Source organism: Pelodiscus sinensis, chromosome 15 (assembly GCF_049634645.1).
Source record: "Pelodiscus sinensis isolate JC-2024 chromosome 15, ASM4963464v1, whole genome shotgun sequence".
Lineage (NCBI taxonomy): Eukaryota > Metazoa > Chordata > Testudines > Trionychidae > Pelodiscus > Pelodiscus sinensis.
The window spans coordinates 14,007,981-14,031,814 of record NC_134725.1 but is presented as its reverse complement, the minus strand read 5'-3'; the positions used below and the strand labels follow the sequence as shown (position 1 = coordinate 14,031,814).

General features: G+C 46.1%; 1 long non-coding RNA gene across 1 annotated transcript in view; it reads left to right on the top strand.

Moving 5' to 3' along the window:
• Nucleotides 1–10,389: 10,389 nt before the first annotated feature.
• Nucleotides 10,390–23,834, top strand: part of LOC142818384 (uncharacterized) — a 141,441-nt gene continuing 127,996 nt past the window's right edge. Inside the window, exons 1-2 of the long non-coding RNA XR_012895878.1 lie at nt 10,390–10,464; nt 20,154–20,274. This is a non-coding gene — a long non-coding RNA (uncharacterized LOC142818384). The remainder of the gene's footprint in view (nt 10,465–20,153; nt 20,275–23,834) is intronic.

Sequence of the window (23,834 nt, the reverse complement as noted above, 5' to 3'; positions counted from 1 at the left end):
GTGTTTAGTTGGATTAGTTCATTGTCATGGCATACATAGGTATAGGGCGCAGTAGTGAGTCTTTTTGCTGACAATTATTATTGTACTTCACTTGTAAATAAAGCTACATCAAGGCTTTTGATCCTTATCTGATTTGTGGTCTCTGAGGGCTCTCGGAGTCTGTTGTGTAATGCTCATGGTTAACACATTAGACAGGGGAGCACACACACGCCCACATGCAGCCAAAAGTTATCACCATTGACAAGAGTAGAGGACCTGTCAGGAACCCATCAATATGAACCTGACTGACTGACAACACTAATATCCCAGGACTGAGATGGCTATGACTACCCTGTTCCCAGGAATTGGAGTGGAATTTAGGTGCCTTTGAGGATCTGCATCTAGATCTGCACGACCATAGTAAGTCAATGGCTGTGCATGACCACAGTTAGTCAATAGCTGTATAAAATTGTATCTGGGTTATATATGTAGGACTGTTTGCGGGTGGGGAGGGGATTGTAGAATAGGTTAGCCTCATCTGTAATTCCAGTTCCATGATGAGAGTGGTAATCAGTGTGCTGTTTAATTATTATTTTTATGATTACTGTGAATTAAAAATAAATAGTGCCGTTCACGCACAGCAGGGAGCAGAGTCTTGCCTTAACTGGCTCTGTTTGAACCAATTTAGGCTCAATTATCCCCCTTTCTTTGGCACATACACCTCAATTACACCTATCTGTGTGCGGGAGGTATAATAACCCCCTGGAGCTCTGCAAAGAGCAGGCAGAACAGAGCTGCTCTAGCATGCTGCTTAGTGCAGGGTTGTCAAACTCACTCCAATATCCGGCCACAGGTCACAGTCCAGACCCAGCCGGAGTTGCTAAACTAGAACTAGAACAAGATGAGCCATGTTGCCTATTACTTATATTTAGGTTAGACTTTAGTGCCACTACTGCTGCTCGCTGACACCTTGCATCTCTTAGAGCGGTGGTCTCCAACCTTTTTAAACACGAGATCACTTTTTGAATTTAAGTGCAATCCAAGATCTACCTCAAATATAAATACCCTTGTCCCGCCTCCTTCCCACCTCTTCTCCAAAGCCCTACCCCTTCTCACTCCATCCTCCCTCTCTTGCCCATCCTCACTCACTTTCAGCAGGCTGGGGCAGAAGGTTGGGGTGAATCCTCTGGTCTTGGATTTAGGGATCTGAAGTGTGAGGGGCTCTGACCAGCTCTTGGGACAGGCAGTTGGAGTGTCAGAGGCTGTTCTAGGTGCAGGCTCTGGGAGTGTTTGGATGCAGGGGTGCTCGGGCTAGGGCAGAGGCTTGGGGTGCAGGAGGGAGTTCACAATTGGGGTAGGAGTTCAGGATGTGGGCTCCAGCTGAATACTGCTGGTGGCTCCTGGTTGGTGGTGCAGTGGAGCTAAAACAGGCTCACTCCTGCCCTTGCCCTGCATCTCTCCCAAAATAAGCCAGCAAACTCCATCCCAAATCCTGTTGTGCCTCCTTTCTGCTTTGTGGAGAAAGAATACTGAGTAGGAGAGGGGGCATCTTGACATCAGCATCCCCACCTCTCCCTTCCCTGCCCTGCACAGAAAGCAGGAGGCTCCTCAGGGGGAGGGGCAGCTCCAAGGCAAAGGGCAGGAGATGAGCAGCAGTGAGGGGAGAGGCAGCTGAAGTGCTGGCAGTTGCGAGCCTCTTGGCCAAACCAGTCAGGAGCATCTGTCAGAGGCTCCAAGATCTACCAGTCGATCCTGATCTACTGGTTGCTGACCACTCTCTTAGAGCATTGAGAGGGTTCAAGTGCATTTTCTCCTCACCCAGACATGTACCAGCTACTGCCCCTTCTGCGCCTCTTACACAGGACCAAGCAATTCCATGACTGTACACAGGGTGTTGCTGGATTGCTGCTCCAGGGTCTGGCCTAGGGGTGTGTGATTTGTAAGGGGACCCCAATCTGCTGTGACTTTTCTTTGCCAGTTAGACCCTGCTGGCAGGCACTAAATGTTCCTAAGTGTGCATTGATGTAATCCACTTTCAAACAAGACTACATCAACACACAGTAGCAAGGTCTACTGACAGGAATTAGAGCTCAGCAGGTGTGCCCTATCAACCATGTCACTGTGGTGTGGACCTTGGGGTCATGTAGACAAAGTTGAAGATTCATGGAAAGTCTGCTGACTGTATTACACTGTTCCACTGGCCACATTTGGCTCTTTTGACTCAGAGGGTGCAACATTCACTCCCATCTTCTTCACAAAAGTTCTTCTTCACACAGCGCATAGTCAACCTGTGGAACTCCTTGCTAGACGAGGCTGTGAAGGCTAGGACTATAACAGAGTTTAAAGAGAAGCTAGATAATTTCATGGAGGTTAGGTCCATAAAAGGCTATTAGCCAGGGGATAGAAATGGTGTCCCTGGCCTCTGTTTGTCAGAGGCTGGAGAGGGATGGCAGGAGACAAATTGCTTGATGATTGTCTTCGGTCCACCCTCCCTGGGGCACCTGGTGTGGGCCACTGTCAGCAGACAGTCTACCGGTCTAGCTGGACCTTTGGTCTGACCCAATACGGCCGTTCTTATGTTCTTATCTTATGTTCTTATCTGTGTGTGGCCAGACTGGTTCTTTTTTTTACCCCATCAGAGAGAAGTCAGCACCAATGGCTGCCCTAGTCTTGATGGCTGCTATGTGTGAGGACGTCAAGGAGGTGCTATGGATGGAGACTCCAGTGGAATGCTACTTCCCTGTGAACCCATGGAGAAGCATTTGCAGTCTTGCCCAGACTAGACAATCTGTCAGCCTTAGGAGGTCAGAGACAGTCTCCTTGCATATGAAGGCCAAACTCTACCTTGGTGGTAATGATGGCACAAAGCTCAAAAACTCAGAGAATCCTGGCCTTAGATTAAATCTCTTTGGCTCTTGCACCTAAGAAGCTGAAGAGCCAACTTCCATAACATATTCATGTTGCCAAGAATTTTTTTGGGGGGAAGGGATGCACCTATATATAGTGCTTTCCAGAATTTGGTCCCATATCTTTCACTTATCCATCTTTGAAATGCATCTGACTCTGGGGTAAAACACAACAGCTGACTAACAGCAGAGCACAACACTGCTAGGCAGGAAATAAAAAATAATACTCAAAGAATCCCATTGGTTAGTTGTGCCAAACAAGACCTAGCTGAACAATCCTGCTGCAATACAAGTTTTACCACCATCAGCATCAGTGTACCTGTGTCTCTAGTAAGCTCATACACAATGTAGAAATTGTATTGCATTTGATGAAGAATGGGCAAATGTATTTAGATAAAACTGGAAATGAAATACATTTCCCCCCACAGTCTGAACCAAGCATATATTTTGAGGGTCAGACAAGATTGGTTAAAATATTTCAATGTAATTGTTTTCACTAGATCTGGCTAAAAATGATCCATGTTTTCAGTCTGCTTTCATTTTATGGACAAAATTTGAAATTTCACTGTTTTTTTTATTAAATTCTCAATGTTTAGATATTTTGATTGGCTTTGACTTTGCCAGGACCAGAAATTCGTCTGAAACTAAATACCAGATTCAAATAGCTTGAATCAGGGTCTGGATCAGCATTTCTGATTATTTGAGATGGTTAGAAAATAGATTGTTTTTATCATGGAAAATGTTGATAAAAACCAGGCCATTTTCACTGAAATGTTCCATTAGAAAATTTTAACTTTTCATCTCTTTTTTGGTTTTCAATAAATAAATTCCAAATATTTTCATTCCCAAACCAATGTAATCATTTTCCCAAATAAGGGGAAAATTGAGATAGATCTAAAATTTTCCAATTCTCCAATTTCCTGATGAAAACATAATTTGAGGAAAGTAAATTCTTTCTCCGAAAAACAAACGAATGCATCACATTTAGTCAATCAAAACTCCAGTTTCCCACTACAAATAAAAGTTGTAATGGAATTTTTTGGGACTAACCCTATTGATTATGCTCACAGGACTTAGCCAGTGGCATAGGAAACACAGGATATGGGAGGAATATTTCCTCTTCTTAACCACAGGCAGTGATGGGGAAAGGGAAGAAGTGGATTTTCCCTCGTGGCCTGCCATAACTCTTTCCCACCATCCATTCAGCTCTCAGATATTTTGAGTGGGAGTGGGACAGGAACACCTCGGTATTTGGCATTGGTGTGCCCACTGCTGGAATACCATGTCCACTTCTGGTACACACAGTTCAAGAGAGATGTTGGTAAATTGGAGAGAGTTCAGAGAAATGCCACAAGAACAACTGGAAAATGTGCCTTCTACAGACAGACTCAGGGAGCTCAGTCTGTTTACTTTATTGAAGAGAAGGTGAGGGCATAACTTGATCACAGACTATAAGAATAGACATAGGGAAGAAATATTTAGTAATGAACTCTCAATCTAGCAGGGACTGATATAACACGGTCCAATGGCTCTCAGTGGAAGCTAGACAAATTCATCCTGGAAATTACACTCATTTAAAAAAAATGGTCTAATTAACTGGAACAACTCACCAAAGGTTGTGGCGGATTCTCATCACTGACAATTTTACAATCAAGATTGGATATTTCTTTAAGAGCTCTGCTCTAGGGTTCTCTATCCTGCATTATGTGGAGGTCAGATTAGCTAATCACAACAGTTCCTTCTGAACTTGAATCTGTGGGAAACTACCATGCAGAAGGAAAGTTGAAGTTTTATTTGCTTTCTGCACCCAATCACCCCACACTGAAGTTGTCCTGGACAGTGAACATACCTGCATATTAGGATTCAGTACTCACAAGAACTGAGTTCTGTTCCTAGATGTGCCACAGGCTTGCTGGGTAAACTTGGAGTAGTTACATCCCCTTTCTGTGCCTCAATTTCCCCTCTCAGCCTTTGTCTTAGCTAAATGGCAGTTTCTTGGGAGCAGGGACTGCCTCTCACTGTGGGTCCACAGTGCCTAGCACTGTGGGGCTCAGATCTCAATTGAGAGTCTCTAGACAAAGGAGTAAGGAACCTAACACATAGCGCTTAGCTTCTTCACATCCAGACTGAAAGCTGGGTGAGTAGCACTATACCTATTTCAGGGAGGGGGCAAACTGAGACCAAGGCGGGATATGACTCACATGGGTCACAGTCACCACCTGGGCAAAGACTGAGATAAGGATCTCCAGAGGGTACCGCAGCCATAGCTCCTTCGCTGGCGCTGTATGGTAGGGCCTCCTCTGCAAGGTGGGGACAGAGCAAGCCAGTAACAGCCACTCTCACAATAAACCAGAGGCAGGAACACTTAGAATGACTTAACTTGTCAGGTCTCTGGAGTCAGGACCAGCTCTTTGTTCTATGTTTGTACAATACCTGGCCAAACCAGATTCAAGTCCCTGACAAGGGCTCTACCGTAATATCAGTACATAAAATAGAAGCTGCATCTTCTGGTACTCGGTCCATTGGCCCACCCATCACCCCAGCTGCCTTCTTGTGGCCCCATCCCAATGTAGGAGGAAGCTGCAGGGGTAAGTGGTCAGGTTGCTATGCCAACAATTATCGTAGGCAAGCAAAGGTTTAATCTGAGAGGAGTCTCATTTGAGCAGAATAAAGTCATCCTATTGCTACCAAGCCCTCACCACCATGAGCATGGCCTGCTCCGAAGCCTGGTTTATGGGAGTGCCCCTTCGGCAACTGGGACTGCAGCAGAAAATGGCCGATATCCCTTCTCTAAAGCAAAACAAACAGCCCCCCCGAGCCTTGAAAGCTGGCCACCCCTCTCCCCCCCAACCCTCACACACTTCCCAAGCCTGTGCACAAAGCTGCCGACTGGAAGGTGGCACAGGGCTTGGCGCAGGGCTGATTAGATCGCTGTCGCGGGGGAACACAGAGGTTAATTGCCATTCTCTTTGTGTGCCACTCGGAGAGGAGACCGATTTCAGCTCAGTAGCAACAAAGTGTTGCCTGGTTGCTCTGGGTGGGGGCAGGGAAGGCATGCTGGAGTGGGGTGCGGGGGGGGGGCGAGGAATCGGCTGGACTTTGAGCATAGCTGTGTCTTGTCTGGTCCAGCAAAAGAGAAGTGCTTAACAAGTATTAAGAGACACAAATAATTCTCCTTTTCTCCCCTTGCCCATTCTTTTCTCTCTCTTTGCTTGTAAATCCTGCTTATTGCATCTGAATAGCAGAATGGCTTCACACCGGACCTTTAATCAGGCCTCTGGTAGCCCCTGGAGGGGCAAAGTGGCTGAGGATTACCTTTTATTTTATTTTTTTTAGCTCCCCACCCCCTGCACCTCCCCTCTTTCCTTGTGTTTTTCTTGCTTTGCATTTGTTCTTGAAGTAGTAAGAAGCGAAGGCTTAAAGGGAGGGAGGTGGGGGTTTTCCCCCTACAAATTTAAGGAGATCTACGCCTATTCAGGCTGACTTGTCCATAGCCTCGCTGCTTTTGTTCAGCTGCCATTCTTCAGCTGATTTCTTCACTAGTCAAAGCACTTTAATTCCCTTTTTAGATACGGAGAATCTGTCCCCCCCGTTGCCCCCTGATCTCACCACCCCACATACCCTCTTTCACTTTCTCAGACTCTTTATCCAATGTCCTCCTAACCACCAACAAAGCACCAAGCTCATCTCGAAGTATTTCTTTCAGAGAAAGAGAACAAGAGAGAAGCTGATGAGAGATGGAGCTGATGGGAGGTGGTGAGCATATGCACTATTCTCCTGTACTATTGCCTCCAGGTACAGAGTACTTTGCAAGATCCTGTGGGTCATTCTGCCCAGAGAGGAAGGAAGGTTAATAGAGTCTCTACGTGGCAGGTATTGGATAGGTTTGAGGATGTGTAAAGCTCTCTCTCCCAAAGCCATCAAATACTTGCCACTTACCTACGTTCCTCACTGGGCAGAATGACCCAAAGGGCCTTGCAGTGAGTTTTATGCCTGTAGTAGGGAGACCAGATAGAAAGTGTGAAAAATTGGGATGGGGATGGGGGGCAGTATCAGCCAATATAAGAAAAAGCCCCAAATACTGGAACTGTCCCTATAAAGCTGGGACATCTGGTAAGCCTAACCTGGAGTCAACGGGCAGCAAATGGGACTTCTGGCTTTGTAGACCCGTTTTTGGTTAAGGGATAACTTGACATCAGAAGCATCAGGAAGGCATCAATAAAGGAGAACTGTGTGCGTGCGTGCATGCACGCGTGCAGGCACATGCACACACAGGGTATATCTAGACTACAGGCTTCTGTCAACAAAGAGCATCTAGACTACAGCCAGTTCTGTCGACAAAGCAACTTGCTTTGTCGACATGAGAGTGTAGACGCAAAGGACAGTGTAGATGAAATAATGCCTTCTATCGACAGAACTTCTGTCGACAAAAGGCGTTATTCCTCGTAGAATGAGGTTTACCACCATCGACAAAACTGCCGGGTTCTGTCAACAGTACTCAGCGGAAGTGTAGACGCAGGTATAGTTTTGTCGACAAAAGACCACTTTTGTCGACAAAACCCTGTAGTCTAGACAGACAGACAGACACACACACACACACACACACACACACACACACACAGAGTCTAGATCCAGAAGCTTGGGTTACAACAATGGGAATGTTTTCACCCACACAGTTGTATCTCATGGCAAGTTCAGCATTGGGTCTAATTTTGGACCAACTGCTCTTCTGCAGCTCAATGGCATGTTGGTTTGGAAGAGCACTTAAACCTGTGGATGCTTTAACTCAACAAGCCAAAAGGTGATCACTTTCCACCTGTGTTAGATGTTCCTGGAAACACATTCTCTCAGGGGATTTCGACACTACCAGCAATGATATGTGAGATGGATCCATGACAGATCAAAAGGTCTAAGGACTTCAGTAAGAGGTTGAGGGGAAAGGGAGGAGTTATAGGTCTGTCCTTGCTCTATTTAAACAAGTTCATTGACCCTTGCTAGCAAGTTCCCTGGAGAAGCCTTCATCTTCCTTCCCCTTGCTTGGGCAACTTCCAGTTAAGTCAGTAAGAAACAATCTGAACATGGACTGGAAAAGAACTTTGAGCCAATGAGAGTTATCATCCCAGCACTTGCTCCGTTGACATTAATTAAAAGTTTTGCCTAAGTGATCACTGCAGAATGTGTCTCTTGGCACTTCAGTCTGGACTAGTTAAGGCTGGAGACACATCTACATTTGCATGAGCTTCTGTCACCCACAAATCAGGCTGTGGGTCTCATGGAGACAGGCACTCGAGTCCTGCCTCAGTATAAAACCTGCTCTTGCAGCTTGCCTTCCAGGGCACGTTCTCAGCCAGATCCTACGGAAACCTGGAAGCTCAGAGATGAGCCAAAAGGAAAACCAAACCAAACCAAACCAAACCAAACCAAACCAGAAGAGCTATTCTAGCATCATTGGGCACAATGGATCTCTATGCTGTGACTGATGCTTTTCCCATCCGTAGAGGATTGTCCTCCATTGTAGCTGGGGCTGAACCCAATTGGCTGAATGTCACCACCTTGCTGCTTTTGGCTGCCTGGGCAGGTAGATGCCTTCAGTACAGCTCCCTGATGCTAACATCAGAAAGCAGGTCTCTGCCAACGGCCATTTAAACCAAGAAGGTGGCATGCAAGCAAGGAATAATGCTAAAGGGCATTCCCAGGGCAAACACCCTGGGTCACCACCAAAACAACTCAATCGAATTGTGAATGGAGGCTAGCAATTTCTATGTGAATTGCCAAGCAGAGAAATGGCAAAACAAGCAGAATCCTACAGGCAAAAATTGACTGGCTGCTGCCTTGCCTCTTGGATGGTGTGGAGGTCAGAAAACTGCTGCAAGGGTAAGAAAACAGACAGGGAAAATATGTCAGTGTAATTCAGTGGGGTGAGAGCCGGAAATTCCTAACTCCTAATCCCAGTTCTGACACAAATGTTCTGCATGGCCTTGTGGAAGTTGCACAGGACAAGATTTTAAAGTGTACCGTTTTGAGCCAAATTATTAGCTCTGAACTCTTTAGCCACTTAAATGAGGGCCTGAAGTGCAAAAGTGCTCAGCTCCCATTGGTGTGCTCAGCCTTTTGACAATCTAGCTTCCTGAGATTCCTTTTCCCTATCTATAGGAGGATAATATTTAATTTACCATTAATATTTTCATAGCAAATTGGGTTGCCCTTATTTGGGTCATTATGTTATTGCTATTTGCAGCTATTCACACCACATCTGGGCATTTGTCAAGTGCTCCTCCATCCCCAAAGTTTCACAGATTTTGCCACAAACGATGATTCATCTGGAAATGGGGTACCAGAAAGTCCCTTCCTTGCTCAGTGTTAGTCCCTTAGAACATGGGGCACTCTGTAAAGAAGCATTTGACCAACAATGGTGAGTGAATCATGGGATCAGGGCCCATGTTTATAACCAAATCTGTCCCCACTTACGTAGGCAGAAATCAGGATTAACTGTCCAGGGATCATTGGAGGGACACTAATGCAAGTCACAGGACAATCTGACCAGTTATCTGAAATAGGAAATTTACCCAGCCCGCTTAATACCACTGACTGCTCTAGATTCATTGTCCGGCCCAAAGAGCAAATCAGAATAATGGTATGATCAGTGCCAATGATGCTAGGTTTTTACAATGCTTTGTTCCACTCCTAATCTCAGATATTAATGACACATCTTAGGTCACTAGACTAGGTCCGCAGCTGGTGTAAATCAGTAGCACTCCAAGACTCAGTGAACTACACTGATTTGCACCAATAGAAGACACAATGTATATCCTGGCAATTACTAATTTTGGTTTCTGATTCCCCCTCTCTGCAGGACTGTAAGTCGTTTTGGGGGAAGCCAGGGCATGGCTCCTTCTCAGAGTCCTGAAAACCCTGGCACAACTGCTACAAAACGCAGGGAGGCTGCTGACATAGGCATGGGGATACTGCTTTTACAGATGGCTGGATTTCTCCTGCAGCCACCACGGTGATGTTGGATTAAGCCGCAGGCCAAACACATAAGCAGTTTAATAATGAATGATGCAGGCATTGGCAGCGACTTGTAATTCACGCAATGGCATGTACAGCACAGCTGCTGTGTGAGCACCCAGCCTTCAAAGGGTGAATGAGCATTAAGACTGTTCCATAAAGCCAGCCCTGCAGTTGGAGATGCTTTCTGAAGGGAGGCTAAAACTTGGAGCTAGCATTTTGCAGCAGTGACATGGGAAGATTTGGAGTGCATGATAAATTAGACTGAGAGGTACCAGCAGAGCAGTAGGGGAGCTCAGGAAAGGCATGGCAGGCAGTGCCTGGCATCAGGTTGCAAAGCAGCGAAAAGGAGGCTTGGAAAACAGAGCACAATTTCAGGAGTTTCCAGGAGCCTCACTTTTGGCTGTTCCAAAGTCCTGTTCAGCAGTGTAGAAGAGTCTCACCTTTGGCCCCTCTGAGATTGCAGTGGGTAGTCAGACAGTGAATACTGAATATCCCCAGAATGACATCTGAACTAGACAAGCTCTGCACAGCTCTGGCTGCTGGAAAGCTGTCCCTTTGACTTGCGTGGGTAAGCCGCTGTTTACAGACCATGAGATTGGTGGCTTGGGCCTATGATTTGGGGGATTCTGCTAACGGGTGAGACCAGGCTCGTATCTGGCCACGTATTGGTGGATGAAACACCGGTATTTCTATGGTCACTTTATCTCTGGAGGAGAGACTATCATTCTCAGCATAGAACCATAAGGGATACTGGGATATTTGATTCCAATGTACAGCAGCTGGGGATCTGCCCCTTAATAACAAAGGCTGCCTTGTCACAATAAATCATGCTATCTAGTGCAAAGGTAGTGCATCTGAGCTGCAGGGTTCCACATGCACATGAACTAAGTTTCCCAGCAGTCGTCCCTGCTCCACAAAGATAGGCATTATGGACTCTTTTTTTCAAAGGGAGGGAAACCGAGGCAGAGATTCTTGCCCAAGGTCACACTGCTCAATGGCAGAATCCAAGAGCACCAATTCCCAAGCCTCCTGTGCTGATCACTAGACAACACTATCTGTCCCTGAGCGTAAGAGGTTTAGTGCTATCTCAGGTGGAAATTGCACACTTTCCTGTTTCCTTGTAGGAATGTTGTCCTTCCTCAATTTGGGATGCCTTGCCCATCCTCCTGTAGAAGAAACACTACTCAGAGGAAGGGAGAAACGGGAAAAAGAGAGGGGGAGGGAGTGATATTTGCCAGCAAATAAAAGACTGTATGTTTAAATACTGTTCACAGCCTGTCCCCACCCGGCGGTGTTTGCTCAGCAAACAGCACTAATTCACCAGCTTCCCTTGGTTTGATTCCGTCTGCAAAAGCAAACCTTGTTTTTCACATTCCCAGTGACTACCCCTCCCCCCTGTACCCAGCCTTGTCACTCATGCCCAAACCACTTCTGAGCCTCGTGTTCTTCCTAGGTGTCCTGACATCTTGATATTAGGGACTTTGTTTTATACATGCAACAACACACCCTGTCCTCTGGAAAGAAAGAAAAAAAATTGTTCAATTTTTCACACTTGTTATCTGGTCACCCTAGTTCTTACTCACCCCTCAGGCAGCAGCTGAAGTCCCCCAGATTTGCAAGACACTGATAGAAATAGTTAACAAAAGAAGAGGAGAGGGTTGTGGTGGGTGGCTGATGCCACAGGGCCCTGGGCACATCCCCCTTTCACTGTGGTTTGTTTTATTGTGTTGTTAGCCCACAAAAGGGGGAAGAGTTTAGGTTCTTAGGTGGCAGTGTTTTCCTGGGGTGTTGGCAATACTTAGCAACAGCCACAGGCCCCCAGGCTGTTCCACTAGTGATTAGGTTCTGATGGGTGGCACTAACTCAGTGGCTGGGAGGGATGGCCTTTGAAAGAGCAAGTGGCGATGTCTGTATATGGGCAGAGAGCCAGTTTCTGTGGTAAAGAGAAGCAAAGTGTGACAGTGCAGCAGAGCCTTTGTCTAAGGCAAGGGTGGCCCATAATTTTTAACAGGGGAATATGCCAAGATTTTGGTAAGTGGTCAAGGGCCACACTTCTGTGGAGGGGGCACAGGGTCTCGGTTGACAGGTGGGGTGTAGAAGGGATCTTGGGATAGAGGACTGGGGTGCAGGAGGGAGTGTGAGGTCTGAGAGAGAATTTGGGTGAAGGAGGGGATTATGATCTGGGGCAGGGGTTTGGGGTGCAGGGTCCAGGAGAGGTTACGGGGGCAGGAGAGGATTCTTTCCTGGGGGAGGGGTGCAAATCTTGTAGGAAGGGGTGCAAATCTAGGAGGGAGTTATGACCTGGGGGAAGGGGGGGAAGGAAGGGGATGCTGGGGTTTGAGTGGTGACACAGGACAGGGAAATGGGGTGCAAGGTCAGGGAGGGTATGTGTGCAGGAAAGGATTCTGGCCTGGGAGAGGGGCATAGGAGGGGGTGCAGGGTCTGGGAAGGAATTGTGATGTAGGGAGAAGGGTTACAAAGGGTTTGGGTGATGGCTTGAGGCAAGTAGTTTGGGGGGGGGGAGGGGAATAGAGAGTGGGATACCAGAGGTAGGATCTGGCAAGGAGGTACTTACCTAGTCAGCTCCCAGCCATCAGCCCTGCAGGAACCTGAGACAGGCTCCCTACCTGTGTGCTGGGCGGGCTGCTCCATGGGGCTCTGCTCCAGCACAGACAGAGAGGGAAGGAAGGAGTGGGGAGGAAGAGTGAGGGAGCGAAGAGGCTTCATTCACTTTCCTTTCTTTCAGCAAAAGTTCTTCGCTACTATTGGTTGGAAACTGGCCAATGGGAGCTGAGGGATTTTGCTAGGGGACAGGGACAGCTCACAAAGCTTTCTCCTCTGCCTATACTGCATAGCAATGGCTGCAGCTGCTCTGTAGTAAGCATGCTGGCGAGGTGCCACAGGCCGGATCTGGTACCTTGGCAGGCCGGATCTGGCCCACTAGCCACCTCTTGCCCTCCCCTGGTCTAAGGCTTGTTAGAGTTTCTCCATACTCTGGCCTATGCTAAGGTCACTCTCAGCACAGTTTATGAGCTCTTGAATGGTTATTCTAAACCATTATTTCAGTTCTGACTCAGGGAGTGTCTTCACTGCAGAGTTAACTTGTACCCAGGCATTTCCCCTACCCTCCCGTGGCCACCCCAGATGCCCAGCAGGACAGATATGTCCTGCCACAAGCCACTTGGAAAGAATCACAGAGCGACTCAGCTCAGTGCTGCACAATAACCCAAGGGATATGCCCTAGAAGCCACAGAAAGGCAGCACAGCCCCAGTAAGGACAATACCTCAAAGGAGCATTACATATGCAGAGAAATGGAAAAGGATCACACCTTGGAATGAGTCTGGAGCAGAGCCAGGATTAGGATTCAGGGCTGCCTGACTCCTGATCTTGCTCTCAGACTGGGGTGGGCTCTCATTCCTGGATGTGGTCTGCATATTTCATAGGGAAAATATAGAATCTTAGAATTGGAAGGGACCTCAAGAAGTCAAGTTCAGTCGCCTGCCCTCAGGGCAGGACCAAGCACCATCTAGATCATACCTAATAGATGCCTATCAAACCTGCTCTTAAATATTTCCAGTGATGGAGATTCCACAATCTCCCTAGGCAATTTATTATAGTATTTAACCACCCTGACAGGAAGTTTTTTCTAATGTTCAACCTAACTCTCCCATTGCTTCTTGTCCTATCATCAGAGGCCAAGAAGAACATTTTTTCTCTCTCCCTCCTCCTTGTAACATCCTTTTAGGACTTAAACTGCTATCATGTCCCCTCTCAGTCTTCTCTTTTTTAACAAGCCCAGTTCATTCAGTGTTCCCTCATAGGTCTTGTTTTCTAGTCCTTAAATAATATTTTATTGTTTTTCTCCAAAAGCTATGTTATCACTATGTGACCTTCCACCCAACATACTGACTTGTGTGACTTGTCCTCTCAAGAAGTAGCTCATTTTTCAAAAACTATCTACATAGCTGCTTTCAGGTTCTGCTCAGCCTAGCACCTCCCAATCCACACTTTTGGAGAGATGAATCTGCAGGTACTAGCTAGGCAAGTCAAGCAAAGGTGCTTGCTCAAGATCAGTCCTGCAACTTATTCATGTAGGGATAAACCCTGAGGTCGTTTTTCAATTTTTACTCAGTCCTTGGCTATGTCTAGACTGGCCAGTTTTTCTGGAAAACCAGCCGCTTTTCCGGAAAAACTTGCCAGCTGTCTACACTGGCCACTTGAATTTCCACAAAAGCACTGACTTCCTATTGTAAGCAATCAGTGATTCTTGCGGAAATACTATGCTGCTCCCATTCAGGCAAAAGTCCCTTTTGCACAAAAGGGCCAGTGTAGACAGCTCAGATTTGTTTTCCACAAAAAAGCCCCAACCACGAAAATGGTGATCAGGGCTTTTTTGCAGAAAAGCGCGTCCAGATTGGCACGGACGCTTTTCCGCAAAAAGTGCTTTTGCGGAAAAGCGTCCGTGCCAATTAGATGCTCTGTTCCGAAAATGCTTTTAACGGAAAACTTTTCCATTAAAAGAATTTCCGGAAAATCATGCCAATCTAGACGCAGCTCTTGTGTTGGCAAATTCCCATAGACTCCAAGGCTACGTCTACACTGGCATGATTTTCTGAAAATGTTTTTAACGGAAAAGTTTTCCGTTAAAAGCATTTTTGGAAAAGCACGTCTAGATTGGCATGGACGCTTTTCCGCAAAAGCACTTTTTGTGGAAAAGTGTCTGTGGCCAATCTAGATGCGGTTTTCCGCAAAATAGCCCCGATCGCCATTTTTGCGATCGGGGCTTTTTTGCGGAAAACAGTACTGTGCTGTTTACACTGGCCCTTTTGTGCAAAAGTCTTTTGGAAAAAGACTTTTGCCCGAATGGGAGCAGCATAGTATTTCCGGAAAAGCACTGATGATCTTACATGAGATCGTCAGTGCTTTTCCGGAAATTCAAGCGGCCAGTGTAGACAGCTGGCAAGTTTTTCTGCAAAAGCAGATGATTTTGTGGAAAAACTTGCCAGTCTAGACACAGCCCAAAAGCATTTTGCCCAAGTCAGAACTGAATTAAAAGGAAAAACTTCAGATTTTGCCCAGTGGAAAATTGCACAATGGCTGATAAATGTCATATCAATCACTAGGGCCATGTGTCCAGATGTGGATAGCTGGGATTGGCTGGAGAGGCAGTGGTAAGGTGCTATGCATGATGGCGACCCCTGAGTTGGCAACTCCACAAGAAGACATCTTTGCATGCCTTCATCAGAATGGTTCACTGTCTTCTAGCTCATCAGTGGGCAGAACCCAATGGGCACAGCCATTTTGGTAGGAAGAGGTGGACTGAACAGGGGGTATTACAAAGAAGCAGGACAGCTGATTTGGTTCAGATTCAATAAGAACTGACCTAGAAGTGGGACCACATCCAAACTGAGGTTCAGAGAAATGTGATTATTTTGCATTGGGAATCTCTTGGCACACACCTGTCATGACAGCAGAGGTTCTCAAGGTTTGCTCACAACAGGATTTCCCCCATCTCCTTCGAACCCCACTATCGTGGAACTGGAATCTCCTTTCTATTTAGCGATATAGGTGGTTTTGTCCCACACACTGCTCAGGAAAACTCCCTTTCACGTTGAAAACCCAGAGTAAAGAACCCAGGGAGGGGATCCTCTCCATCCCACAAAAAAAAAAAAAAAAAAAAAACCCACATTTGCACCAGCTTTTGGAGCTGATGGGGGCTGGCATGAGAGAGCCACCTTGCTGTGCTGGGGCCCTGTGTGACAAGTGTTGCCAGTGTCAAGAGAAAATACTCCGCACCCAGTGCCTGTGCAGTGGCACATGTTCCTTTCCTCTCCCTGCCTTCCCTTCATTGAGAGTCTTCACAAGAGGCCCATTAAACACTTAGCTGAGCTTGGACCTGCCCGTGACAGCTGCTCATGACAGAGTAGGGGACAGTACGCTTCCATTTGGAGAGTGTCTCCGAGAGCTGTTAGAAAGGTGATTTAGCACACGCTCTCCCCTAACCTGCCTTCTCCATTGCCAGCTGAACAGTGGGGTCAGGGGACGTAGCGCTGCCACAGATGGGGAGGGATGTAGGCAAAGAATGAGGAAGGAGTTGGAATGGTGTGGCAGTGCCATGAGGGGAGGAGGGCAGAGCAGCCATAGAAGGCCTATGCTATATCGGTCGCTCAGAAGCAGCATACCACATCTCTCAACCCCATTTACTCAGACCTGTCTCTCTCGTTACCTGTTCTTTAAAGTACATTTTTGTAACATGGTATTACTGTGGGGTTGGCTTTGGTGGCTACAGTTTTAAGATAAGAGCGAAAGCAACCTTTGTTACTTTTTAAAATATAGAGTTTTTAGGATCCCAAAAACAAAGGTAGTGACCACATGTCCATACAAGATTAATTTATTTTATAAGTTTTATTAAAGCTGCAATTAAAGTTATAATTAACCAAACATATAGACATTTAATACAGACTTTTGCACAACTTACTAATATAGTTATATTTCTGATAACAGTGTTAGGATTTAATGGGGTTTTATGGCTTGATTATTACTAGAGGGATGGTATTTGCTGGAATATTCCAGAGAGAGGTTAGTTATTTTATTTTGGGCATTATTTTTTATAATGTGATTTTGTTTACACCTACATTTTGTGCGCATTATAAAAGCATTTATTCTTTTTAAAACTGGTTGCGTTAAGGGATCTCAATTTTTTATAGGCTGGGTAAGTTTTTTAAATTTAATTAGCATTGATATACAACTCATATTTCATAATTAAGACAATGTTTGACACAGATGCACCTGTATGCTATTTTTAATTTTTGGTAGTTGTATGCAATATTATTACTTGACACATTTTAAAATAATTGTAGGACATTGGGCTATTTTTTGGTTACTTGTTATTTTTTGTTTTTAAGGCCTACGATTGTGAAGCTAAAGTTTTGCAGGTCGTATGCTATGGGTTTTTTTTGTTTGTTTGGTTGGTTTTTTTTTTTTTTTTTTTTTTGCATTTTAGCGTATTTGCTTATCTTTAGAACATACTATTTAGAGGAACTATTTTATACATTTATAAATTAAAATGTATATGCATTTAATTGACACAACAAATATATGATATAACACAATTGTAACAGTACACAATAAATGAAATAATGGTCTAAAATGATTGGTTACATACCTCTGACTATACTTGAGGATTCCATTAGGGACAGGAAGAGGTAGCACCAAGGCAGTAAAGGTACAACTGCTCTGGGGGTATGTCTACACTCGCGGCTTCTTGTGCGAGAAATATGCAAATGAGGCTAAGCGTGGACTATCGCAGAGCCTCATTTGCATACCTAATGAGCCGCCATTTTTGCAGAAGAGGCTCTTGCGCCAGAAGGAGCTGTCTACACTGCCCCTTCTTGCGCAAGAAAAACCCTCTTGAGCAATGCCGTTATTCCTGAAAATAATCAGCGTAGTGGCATTGTGCAAGAGGGTTTTTCTTGCGCAAGAAGGGGCAGTGTAGACAGCTCCTTCTGGCTCAAGAGCCTCTTCTGCAAAAATGATGGCTCATGAGGTATGCAAATGAGGCTCTGTGATATTCCATGCTCAGCCTCATTTGCATATTTCCTGTGCAAGAAGCTGTGAGTGTAGACATAGCCCTGGCTGTATTTCAGGGCCCATGTGTATTTCCAGTGACAAGCCAGGAGACCAATGTCTCAGTTTACAAGGTACAATTTAGGTAACTGTTGACAAACTTCTCCCCAGTTAAAGGGTTACTGATTGGGATGGTGGCATCTGTATGCTAGGAATTGGACTGAGACTTCACAACTCATTTAGTAGAGAATCCACAACACCCAAAGGGAGCATCATTACAGGGAGGTCTTCATCACTGTAGCCTAGGATCTGACAGAATGACTTTGAGCTGTTGATGAGTGATGGTCTCTTTGATAAGGATTTCCCCTGGAGCCCCAAGGAAATTCTGTATCCCCATTTCTGTCCCAATCCAGATCCTTCCTTTTGGTCAAGAGATGCTAAGGCTTTCACTCCAAGGGTGGGGCCAGCTTCAGGCCAGCTTCTTTCACCAGGCACACTGAGTTGGGTGGGCAGCTTCTTTCACCAGGCATGCTGTGTTGGGTGGGGGGGGGGGGGCTTGACTCCTCAACCCCAGGGTCTGGAGGCTGATACTTTATCCATGGTACCAATGTAGGATCCCCCCTGTGTTCCTGCCTTTAGGGCCCCCTTTGTCCTTCCTGTGTTCAAGGATACCAGCTCTGTCTCTTGGAATCCTGGGGAGGTGGGGCTTGAACTCTTGATCTCTGGTGGCAGGTACCTTATCTACTGCACCACTGAAGGTACCCCCAACTGCCTTACCTTCTGGGCTCCCTCCCCCCCTTATCCTTCCTCTGTCCCAAGGGTGCTAGGTCCATCCATCGCCAAGCTCGTGTTGAGTCCACTTATCTAGGTCTATCTTTCTACTTTCCAAGCAGCAATTCTCCACTGACTATAGGCTCCCGTCTTACTCACTGAAATTTCTGTAGCCCCATATTCCTTCCCAGGACTCTTCTGTATGTACCCAGAGACCTGACTGGGTCTGATGAACCATCAGTCACATGACTTGGCTTGTGTGCTCCACCTGCCTCACAGGTGAGGCTGCCAGTGCCAGGCCCATCGCTCCTTGAGGGAGCCAGCTGCTGTGATGCCATTAAAGAGCATTTAGGCAGAGCCAAGTAGCCATCAGGCAAAGTGATACATAAAGATGCAGGACTAGTGGTCCTTTCCATCCCAACTGTTTCTGCACAGACCAGACACCATACTGTGGTAATGTGATTACATCACAATAGGTATGGGAAGGGTCTTGTCAGCAGAGGGAAGATATTTGCTTGTAAAAGAACCCAAAAGCAGATATTCTCAGAAGTGGCTAGTGATTAGGGGACCTCTGATTTTGGATGTCCAACTCTGAACACCTCAAAAGACTCTAATTTTGTTAGGGCAGAGGCTCAGCATTTCTGAAAATTAGTCCCCTTTAAGTGACCCCAAGTCACCACCAACATGGAGGACAAAATCTCTAGCTGCTTTTGAAAATTTTGACCTGGCTTCTTCTTTGAATCTCTTGGGCATGCAGCGCTGGGGACGAAATGAGACCTCACTGATGAAATATTGCACCCACCTTCTATGGGTGGGAAACAGAGCCGAACTTGCAAATGCAGAAGAACATGGAAACAATGCACAGTGAAGAGAAAATGTTCTCTGAGCTTTCTGGAAATGTGGTGCTGCCATTGTGGGGATTGGATTTTGTAACATGGATGTCTATTCACTAGCAGCTGGGCTGAGTCCCACCAGAGTATTTCACCCACCAGGCATTAGATACCAATCACGTTTTGTTTGAGGGACAGTTGGATGTGCAAAGTTCCATTTCCAAGCTAGATCTGTAACAACAGCGGTGACAAATCAACTATTATATGTATTTGGGTGTCAGTACAGTGGTGTGTAGCTTAGCCCTGTACATGTAACTGGGTCCCCTCACTGAGCAATGCCCCCTCAGTTGCTAGACAGAGGACACCACTCTCATGTGATAGTGGCTGAACTAAAGAACGTGCCGGCACTTCCCTAAGCAGCACCCAGGGGAGTTTCTCTGCCCTGGGAGTAAGTGGAGATGGGCGATCTCGCTTTCTGCTTAGTCTCATCCTTGCCCTGTTCCAAGGCCCAGGGAAGTCAGCAGAAAGATTACCATTGACAGTGCGCGCAAGGATCACTTCTCCTCTGGTCCGACTCACAATGGTATCCTGAGACTAAAGGGAGAAGAGATGAACTAGCTAGTCATTTGGGCTTTTGAGCAATGGGCGCATGTGGCACACTTCTGCCATTTTCTCTGCAGTGTGTGTCTCTCAGGGACAGAGGACAAGAAAAATTCTAGTGCTCACCCCACTTCCTGTATCTCTGTGTCTTCAAAGAAAATGTACCGGCCCTGCAGAAAGGCAATAGGATTCCCTTCCCTCCCCCCCTCCCCCACCCTTTCTTAAAATTCATCTCCCTCAGCCATCCGGGGCTGTCCCTGCTGGAAAATTACTCTCACAAAACCTCCCTCAGCAGTAATTACCTAACTGGGGGGAGGGGAGGGGAGATCTATTTAGAATCCACTTCAGCTCAGGATTAGCTAATTAATTAACGGTTTCACTGACAACTCGAAGGGGAAGAGTGTGTTAAATGGGAATGCTACGGCGCTTGATTTATGTGATCTGACATCCACGCTCTCTCTGCCATCTCCCCGCCCCCTCCCCCTGCAGCCCTGCCATGAAAGGCCCATCCTCGTGCCACATCTCCGGAGACCAGGGAGTGCTGTTCCTTACTCAGCGGAAGGACGGCAATGAACTGACAGAAGGATGGTGTGGGGAAGACAATGACGAGGTAATGAGACTGAGAGGGTTATTAAGTGGCAGATGAAGCCAGTAGCAGAATGGGCTACGGCCCACCGAGCTGTTTGGCTAGCAGGGCCACCCATCTGCCTCGTTTTGCCACGTGTTCACAAAAGCCTTGGGAAGAGAAAAAAATCAAAAGCCCACTGAGGGCATGGCTGGTGATTATGGCAAGAGTGGAGCTCTTAGAGGAAAAGGCAGTCAAGATTTATCCAAATGCATTTACCAGCGTCAGTCTGAACATCCATTCATCCCATGGGCCTTCCCATGTGTCTCGTTGCCAGCCTCAGGGCAGCATAGAATAGTGGTTTAGGAAATCTGTTTTCTCAATGTTCATGTTGTAGGTCCAGATTTAGAGGACAGAGTTCTTTCCTCTGAAGGTTCTGGGATACCGTGGAGAAACGGATGCTGTTTGGGAGTCTTCGGCTCCCTGTCCCTTTCTGGTGCCCTCATGTTAACGCTGCACCCGCCATGCCTCTCGGCTCGTTTTTGTGTGCTCGGTGCTTGATTGATGCCTACTTTCTGAAGCCCCGCCCACATTTGAAGGGGGAGGTCTTCTTTTGCTACAGTGAGCTCCACTTGCCAATCCTAATAATCAAATAGCCCATCACCTTTAATCAGCACCCAATACAATTCAAAAGAGAAATGGCCACATTGCTGTATTTAGAAATAAAAACGGGAAGGCGTTTCCCCTGAATGCAACTCATTCCCAGGGCTAAAATGCCATCATTTTCATCACTTTTTTTTTGTATTATGACTTGAGATGATTTCACTCTTAGAAAAAATTACAAAGTTTCACACATTTGATTTAAGTGAAAATTTGTCAGTTTTACAGAAAAAACACCTGTTTTTTTTTCTTTTGGTAGCAAAATGTCAATCTTGTTTTTCTTTCACTTACATCACCTTTTCTTGACATGGAAGGAAAAACAGTGATAAAACCATAGCTAACCCACAACATGTTTTAGTCTCCTCCCTTTCCCCTAAATTTCTGGCGAAAAAGTAAAACTTCTTCTCCTCCCCCTCTGCAGATTAATTATTTGCCTTTGTAACTTTTTATATGCACTCTGTAAAGTGGCTGGGATGTTTGCAGTTGATGCTATTTGGCATGAGATTTTTTTTCCCATTGTTTGAAAGCAATACCTTAACCTGAAACTTTTGTCTCTTTGTTTCCTTGTGCCCACAATCCTCCCCACCCCATGTCTTTCTGTCACTCTTTGCTATTTTGTGTCTTGTACTGAGAGTGCAAGCCATTTTGGGCAGGAACCATCTTTTTGTTCTGTGTCTGTATGGTGTCGTGTTGTTGTGGTCCAGCTCTGAAAATCCTCAGTACTACAGCAACACAAATGCACTCAGACTAATAATTCATTGAGAATATATTTTTCTGTTCAGAAGAGTGTCTGGTAGGGATGGGAAGTTGATAAATAAAAAATTCATTCAAAATCCTATTGAATTCATTATCTGTTTTAAAAGAAAAAACATCAGCTTATGTCATCTATGCACTAGGGATGCAGGATACTTCCATTTAAGGGTATGTCTAGACTACAGAGATTTTCTGGGATACTGAAGGTCTCCCAGAAAAGCTCTGCCGCTTCCAAGAAAAGCAGATGCGTTTTTTCGGCATCCTAGTAAACCTCGTTCTATGAGGAAGAAGGGATGTTCCGAAAGAGGGTTTTTTTCTGACATTTGGTCCCATGTAGACGGCCAAATGTCGGAAAAGCCTCTTTCGGAAGAAAAGCAGAAAAAGATACGAAAATTGCAGTTTGCAATTTGTGTATCTTTTTCTGACTTTTCTTTGTAGTGTAGACACAGACTTAGTTTTTGACAATCTTTCATTTGCTCATATGTGGATTTTCCCCACTACCCTTCTATGGGCTCTTGAGAATAGGAAGATGAGACACCTTAAAACTGTAAATTTCTACCATGGGTCGCTCTCCTGCTGTGTGCACTTAACTTCTTCAGCCCATTGACACTGAGCGGGTGTCATCAATTGCCAGAGCACCTTGTTCCTCTTTGCAAAGTTAGTTATGTCCACATCTACCTCTCCTGGAGTGGAAGAATTCTGGATCCCAGGACAGCAGATAACATAAGCGGATGCACTTAATCATGCTTTTTACTGCACCTACACTGATGTTGGGAACACCATGAGCAGAAAGTAAGAGCTCTGCAGTGAAAGCCAATGAGAAGTTTGCCTGTTGGATTTCAGAGAACTCACCATAGGCAAAGTTCAACGTGTGCATAAGACTTTGCAGGACTGGGGGTCTGGATGGCTCATGGGGATTGATAATTGGGTTATGTAACCTTCCCTCTCTGGACAGCTGCTTCACATTCAGTCTGGATTGGCCATAGCCGAAGTTGTTACCTAGGTGAAGAGCTGGTGAGTCTCTGCTGTTAAGTAAACAGGTGTTTGGAAATTGGTAGTAATTGTCCACTTTGCTGGCAGCATGAATAGAAAAGCCAAGGTTTTGAACTGGGTGCTAGGCAGATCTTCTCTCTGACCTCTACCAGTGATCCCTGCAGGCCAATGTTGAATCACATTGATGGGACATACAGGGAAAGCTCATATTTTTGTAGCTCATGTACCATTTCTGTGGAGAGAAGATTTCAGGCTGTTCGTCTGCTCCCTTGCGGGATGGGGTTGGGGAGGTTCACTGCTACTGCAGACCCAGCCCTTCTCATCAGGAGGTAAGAGAGGGAATGGAATGGGAGAGCTGACCACTTCCACACCAGTGCTAGCTTCTCTGAACAGGAGGTGCCTTACAGACTGATGGGGGAGAGCTTCTGTGTTAACTTCAGTTTCTGTCATCTGGGGATTGGAAGGAGCAGGGCAGGGCACTGTCTCTGAGGAAATCCAAGCCAGCAATGGTATGTTTAGCACTTTGGCAGGAGGGCTACTCTGGGGGAACCTGCTGCTTGAGCTTGTATACGTAGCAGTGGGGCAGGAAGGCTGACTCTGGGGAAACTACCCTGCAGCCTGCTTCTACAAACCAGGGCAGGAGCACTGGTTCTGTGGATGTGCCCTGCCGCAGTCTGTCCATACAGCATGGGTCAGGAGCTCTGCCAAGGATGGGCAGCTCTCTCTAGCTTTAATCCTGTTTCAGTAACTTGAGTGCCAGAGGCAGAGAGTGGGTTAAAGCAAAATAAATGTTAAAATCCAAAATAAATAAATAATGGGGGCTCCTCTCTCTCCAGCCCCGCCTCTCGGCACTTAGATTGCTTTTTTTTTTTTGATGGTTTCTAAATAGAGCCAGCTGATCGCATCTGGGAGTGAAATGAAACAGATTTCATTTTTCACACGCGGCACAATGGCTGCACTGACAAAGGAGGAAGGCTGCCCATTGTTCCACTCTGCCATCCTCACATCCTACCTCTGTACCGTGAATTAACCCCTTTCACCTCGGCCATTGTCACAACACCACTTCTGAGCTGCCAAACAAAGAAGCAAGAAAGCCCTCTCCATGTACAGAGGGGGGAGCACTGAAGGGGGGAGTGGGCCAAGACAAGTTTGGATGCAGGGCTGGTGTCTGTCATTTCTCTTTCTCTCCCTGTCTGTGG